This window comes from Megascapheus bottae, chromosome 11 (genome assembly GCF_031878675.1).
Source record: "Megascapheus bottae isolate mThoBot1 chromosome 11, mThoBot2.hap1, whole genome shotgun sequence".
In the NCBI taxonomy this organism is placed as follows: domain Eukaryota; kingdom Metazoa; phylum Chordata; class Mammalia; order Rodentia; family Geomyidae; genus Megascapheus; species Megascapheus bottae.
In genome coordinates, this window is record NC_143519.1 from 13,508,271 (window position 1) to 13,515,597 (window position 7,327).

Consider the following 7,327-nt stretch of genomic DNA (forward strand, 5'->3'; position numbering starts at 1 on the left):
ATCTTGCTCCCATCCTCAAATGGGCAGAACAAGAAACTCAAGAAAAATGTCAAATCAAGGAACAGCATCTCCCACCCAACATAAACAGGCAATGGAGCAGTCAGTGGCAAATCTAGAGGAGAGTCTTCCAAGTGCTATACAAATGCAATTGATAAACATCATTAATGAAAAATGTGAAAACATAAAGAAAGAGATAAGGGAGGAAGCCACAGCTAAACAAGAGGAAACCATAAACAAGGTGATACGTGAAAAAGAGGAAGCCATAAAGGAGGCCATAATAAAGGTTTTTCAAAGAAAAATGGATGAATTCATAGAATCCACAGACAAAAAGATGACTGAACTCCAAAAAAATGTCCAAAGAGAAAAAAGCTGCTGAGCTAACCACTCACATGGAAATCAAGGAGCTAAAGAAATCCATACATGATCTAAAAGAAGAGATGCAAGGCATCAAAAATGAGCAATTAGAAGCAAGGGAGATGAAGAATAAAGTAGATAGCTTTGATAGCAGGTTAGACAATGCAGAAGAGAGAATTTCCGGGGTTGAAGATAATTTAGTTGTTATAGAGAAAGAACAGAAAATGAGTCAATTCAAATCTAGGAAATATGAGAAAACGCTACAGGAGATCCAAGATACAATTAGGAAGCCTAATTTAAGGCTAATTGGTATTGAGGAGGGTCTAGAGAAAGAGGTCAATGGTATTGGAAATATACTTCAGGGAATCATCTCAGAGAACTTCCCAAATATCTAGAAGGGCAGGCCCATCTAGATACAAGAAGCTTTTAGAACCCCAAACAGACCTGACCAGAAAAGGACCTCCCACTGCCACATTATAATCCGAACTGGATCAACAGAGGCCAAAGATAGGATCCTAAAAGCAGACCTATAAAGGCAAACCAATCAGAATAATCCCAAATTTCTCAGCAGAGACCATGCAAGCAAGAAGAGATTGGAACGATATATGCCATGCCCTAAAGTCAAATAACTACCAACCAAGAATACTGTACCCAGCTAAGCTCTCATTCATAACTGAGGGAACAATAAAAACATTCCATTCCAAGGAAAAGCTTCAACATTATGTAGCAACAAAACCAACACTACAGAAAATTCTCAAAGATGTTCTACACATGCAAAAACAACACAACTGTAATACCGAGAAAGACATGGCACCTAAAACTCATGACATCTAAGTACCACAAAAACTACCAAGACACAGGCCCTAAGGAAAGCTTGTAAAAATGGCAGAAACCAATAAATATTTCTCAATCCTGCCTCTCAATATCAATGGACTTAACTCTCCAATTAAACGGCATAGATTATCTAGTTGGATCAAAAAACAAGATCCATTATTCTGCTGTCTTCAAGAGACGCATCTTACCCCCAAAAAAACAAACACCTTTTGAAAATGAGACGTTGGAATAAACTCTATCAAGCTAATGGCCCCCATAAACAGGCTGGAGTTGCCATCAGCATATCAGATAAAATAGATTTCAAACTAAAATTAGTGAGAAAAGAAAAAGAGGGTTACTACATACTACTAAAGAGATCTTTCCTCCAGGAAGATATAACCATCCTAAATATCTACCCACCGAATGCCAGAGCTCTGAACTTCATCAAGCAAACTTTACTTTCACTGAAACCATACATAGATCGAAACACAGTGATTGTTGGTGACTTTAACACACCACTCTCACCTTTGAACAGATCAACAAGGCAAAAACTCAACAGAGAAACCTTAGAATTGAGCAACTATATAGACCAACTAGATCTAACAGACATCTGCAGAATATTCCACCCAGCAACAACACAATATACATTTTTTTCAGCAGCACATGGAACATTTTCCAAAATAGACCACATTTTAGGCCATAAAACAAACCTGGACAGATTTAGAAACACTGAAATTATTCCCTGCACTCTCTCAGACCACAAGGGCATCAAATTGGAACTGAACACACAACTCCACCAATGAAAACCCTGTAACTCATGTAGATTGAACAACACATTTTTGAATCACCATGGGTCATCGAAGAGATCAGAACAGAAATCCAACAGTTTATGAAATTTAACAAAAAGGAGCACACAAAATACCAGCTCTTTTGGGACACGCCAAAGGCAGTACTCAGAGGAAAATTTACAGCTCTGAGTGCCTACAATAACAAATTGGAAAAATCACAAACCAATAATTTAATGTGTCACCTTAAGCTCCTGGAAAAAGAGCAACAAACCAACCATAATCCCAGTACAAGGAAGCAAATTATTAAAATCAAAGCAGAATTAAATGAATTGGAATCCAAAAAAACTATAGAAAGAAGTAACAAAACTAGGAGTTGGTTCTTTGAAAGAATTAACAAAATTGAAAAACACTTAGCAGATCTTACCAAAAAAGGAAGGGAGCATACCGAAGTAAAGAAAATCACAGACGAAATTGTAATATCACAACAGAAATTACCAAGATCCAGAGTATCATGAGGGAATACTTCTCAAACCTTTATGCCAACAAATTTGAGAATCTAGAAGAAATGGACAAATTCCTAGCCATTATTAACATACCCACAGTGAACCAAGAAGAACTAAGCCAACTCAACAGGCCTATTTCAAGCTCTGAAATAGAAATGGCAATAAGAGCATTTCCATCTAAGAAAAGCCCAGGGCCAGATGGATTCACAGCTGAATTCTATAAGGTCTTCAAAGCAGAGCTCACACCAATACTCCTCAAGCTCTTCAACGAAATTGAAAATGAAGGTTCTTTACCAAATTCATTCTATGAAGCCAGTATAACTCTCATCCCCAAACCAGACAGAGATTCATCAAAGAAAGAGAACTATAGAACTTTTTCTTTGATGAACATCGATGCAAAACTTCTCAACAAAATACTGGCCAACTGTCTACAACAACTCATCAAAAAAAAATTATACACTATGATCAAACTGGATTCATCACAGGGAGGCAAAGCTGGTTCAACATATGCAAATCAATTAATATAATTCAACACATCTACAGGAGCAGGTAAATAACCACATGATTGTCTCAATAGATGCAGAAAAGACATTTGACAAGATCCAACACCCCTTTATGTTAAAAGGTCTGGAGAAGCTAGGAATCCATGGAACATTCCTCAATGTAATAAAGGCTTTGTATGACAAACCCACAGCTAGTATTATAGTTAATGGCAAAAAGCTAAAGCCATTCCCTCTAAGATCAGGAAGGAGACAGGGATGCACACTCTCTCCACTCCTCTTTAACATAGTATTGGAATTCCTAGCCAATGCAATAAGGCAAGAAGCAAGCATAAAGGGGATCCAAATAGGGAAAGAGAAAGTAAAACTTTCCCTCTTTGCAGATGACATGATTCTGTACTTAAAGAATCCTATAGACTCCATTCCCAAGCTCCTCGAGCTGATTCAAAACTTTGGAAGGGTAGCAGGCTATAAAATTACCCCTCAAAAATCAACTGCCTTCCTCTACGCCAACAGTGAGAGGAATGAGGCAACAATCAGGAAAGCAACTCCTTTCGCAATAGCCTCAAAGAAAATAAAGTACCTAGGAATTATCTTAACTAAGAATGTAAAGGACCTTTTTGATGAAAACTTTAAAATCCTGAAAAAGGAAATTAAAGCAGAACTGAGGAAATGGAAAAACCTCCCATGCTCCTGGATTGGAAGAATCAACATCATGAAAATGACAATCTTGCCAAGGGCTATCTACAAATTCAAGGCAATACCCATCAATATCCCAATGTCATTCTTTCAAGAAATAGAAGAGGCAATGCAAAATTTCATATGGAATAATAAAAGACCCTGTATAGCAAAAACACTTCTTAGCAGAAAGAACAGTACAGGAGGAATTTCAATACCAAACTTTAGACTCTATTACAGAGCTATAATTATCAAAACAGCTTGGCACTGGCACAAGAACTGGCCTGAAGACCAATGGAATAGAACTGAAGACCCAGATATTAAACCACAGACCTATGGCCACCTAGTCTTTGACAAGGGAGCCAAAAAAAATAGAATGGAAGAAAGATAGCCTCTTCAACAAGTGGTGCTGGCAGAACTGGTTAAGCACATGCAGAAAACTAAAGTTGGATCCTTCTTTGTCACCCTGTACTAGAATTAACTCCAAATGGATCAAAGACCTGGAGGTAAAAGCCGACACTGAAAACTTTACAAGGAGGAATAGGAGATACACTAGACCTCCTTGGCACAGGTAGAAAATTTCTTAATAAGTACCAAGAATCACAACAAATCAGTGCAAGGCTGGATAAGTGGGACTGAATTAAACTGCAGATCTTCTGTATGGCAAAGGACATACCTAGTAAACTAATTAGTAAGCCTACAGATTGGGAGAAGATCTTCACCAACCATACAACAAAGGCCTCATATCTAAAATATATCTACAGCTCAGAAAATTGAATCACTCCAAAACTAATCTCCAAAGAAACAACCATCCCATTAAAAGATGGGCCAAAGACTTAAAGAGAGTCTTCTCTGAAGAAGAAACAAAAATGGCCTATAGACATATGAAGAAATGCTCAACATCTCTGGTCATAAAAGAAATGCAAATCAAAACAACTCTAAGATTCCACCTCACTCCAGTTAGAATGGCCAGGATCAAGAAAACTAATAACAACAGATGCTGGAGGGGATGTGGCCAGGAGGGATCACTACTACACTGTGGGAGTACAAACTCATTCAACCACTATGGAAAGCAGTATGGCAGTTCCTCAAAAGACTAAACATTGAGCTCCCCTATGACCCAGCAATTCCACTACTTGGCATTTACCCAATGGTCCAGAAACAAGGACATACTAAATCCACCAGCACAACAATGTTCATTACAGCACTAATGGCATTATATAAGCCATATAATGAATGATTGTTGTTCTTAAGGTACTATGTTATCTCTCATCTCTTTTGCCGTCCCTTGGTTATCTCATATTGTTACAGTATCTCACTTTGTTACCTGATATATCGGATATATTTGTATTTGGTTATTTGAAATTGGATAGGGAAGGGGGGAAAACAAGATGAGGGGTGGGGGTGGGGGGGAGGGAAATGGGGACCAAGACATGTGAAAGGGTATCAATGTATGGGAATTAATGCACCTTCTATCTGGCAAATATCATGTAACCCTTCTATTAATTACAATAAAAAATATATGAAAAGAAAAGTGTATGTTAGAGGAAGCTGGGTAATCCAGATGTGCTGTCATGAAGACAGGTGAGCTGAGGGAAGGAAGGGTAAAATTTCTGATTGGTATCTGCCTGAAATTAACATATGCCCAATAATTCACTTGTTTTCCTTGGAAACAGAATTTTATTTAAATGGCTTTGGTAACACAACCAAAATTACTCTTGTGACTAGGTTTTGATTAAAGAATAATGAACCCGGATGAAGACTATAAAACAGATAGTAAATATAATAGTTCAGGGGATGGGAAAAATGAAATAGCCCTGGAAATGGAAAGACAGAAGGTAGTTATGGCATTAATGTCAAGAAATCCTTCACAGATGGTATAGAGAAGGAAGCAAGGCTTGGTTCAAAACTTGAATCCTACTTTTATCAGCAAAATTATTAGGAGCAATAAAGAAAGGAGACAAAAAAAGATGTGGTTAGAAGTGAGACATACAATTCTAAATAATGGTACAATATGAGGAAACACAAATTCTGAGAGGAATTGACTAACAATTTTAAATGAGTTGTAGGAATGTGGCTGAGAGAAGGCCAGCATTGAAAAGAATATGGAAATCAATGTTGAAAACCTCATCATTTCTGAGAAATGAATTGAGTAGACTAAGTGGAAAGTTGGTTAAGATGTGCAACATCAATTTTATTTCTCTTTTATTTCCTTCATCCCATACCTTCTTTTATATGTTGAAGTGTTTTAGATACTAGTCTTTCCATTAGTATCTAATTTTTTACTTAGCTATTAATGGGCGATAATGGGTTTTTTTATAAATGGCTTTATTTGAGCAAGGAAAACAGTTCCAAAGCAATTTTATTTTCCCTAGCTTACTTCACAGGTTTCATTCTGCACCAGAGTACTTGGATGACATAATCTTTCTCTATGCTTTCTATTTGAATGTTTTATTTCTACCTTTGCCTCAGAAAGGCTATCTGGCATAGTCATCCTTCACAAAGCATGATAGAGTATATTTTCTTCATAACAATTTTGTTATTTATTTAATATTTATTTTATTTTTTTATTTTAATTTTTAGTCTTAACTTCTAGGCTCTCCATTCTTTTTTCATCAGTTGTGGGACTTGAACTCTCAGCCTGGGAACTGTCCCTGAGCTCTTTAGCTCAATGCTACCACTCTACCCCTTGAGCCACAACACCAGTTCCTAGGCTCCCCATTCCTTTGTACACTGATACTTTCTTTGATTCTGTGGCAATGAGTTTATTATTTATTTCTTCCATTTCTATTATTAAGCAATTATTAAGACTTATTATTAAGAAACCCTTCGAGACTCACAATTATTTAACAACCACCGTCAATGTTTGAAGCACAACATAACACGCTGACCTGTCTATGAATTCCTTGTGTATTTTTATGACTAATGGTGACTTTTCAGATGAAAAAGTTTTCTATTTCTTTTTTTTATTGTCAGGATAATGTATAGAGGGATTGCAGTTACATTGGTAGTGGGTATGTTACTTCTCTAACACTGATACCCCTTCTCATGTTTTTGTCACCATTTCCCTCCCTCCACCCTCTCCCTTTCTAATTCCGCACATACCTACCTACTATAGCAAAGTAGATAAAGCAGCTGTTTTGTGATTCTTTTTTTGTTATTACTGAATGATTCTCCTAAACAAAGAAGCCATATAATTCGGTCAACAGAGAACATAAACAGGTTGATAATGATGATTCTCCTGATAAATGGGCTAATGATAATGGTTAGGAAGAGAGTACTTATCTCTTGAATCATTTTATCAAGGTACCCTTGCTTTAATTGTAATAAACAAAGGTATAAATTTATGAAGCAAGTTTCCCTATAGAGCATCATGCAAGTCATTTGATGATTTGATGATGATTTGATTAATGATCATAAAACATGGATATTTAATAACCAAGTGTTTCTTGCTTGCTGAGGGAACAATTTGCATACCTTACTACAAACCATCTGTTTCTCTTGATGTACCAGAGAATATATATTTGCCATAGAAAGCTACATAGATGTCCCTGAGTACTCTCTGGTGTGCATAAATATTTTAATTTAGGGTCATTTAGTAATATTTAAATTTTAGGAGACCTGAGACAGAATATTATCTCATGAAAGATATCTGTGACATACATGGCAAAGATGAGTCTTAATGTATGTA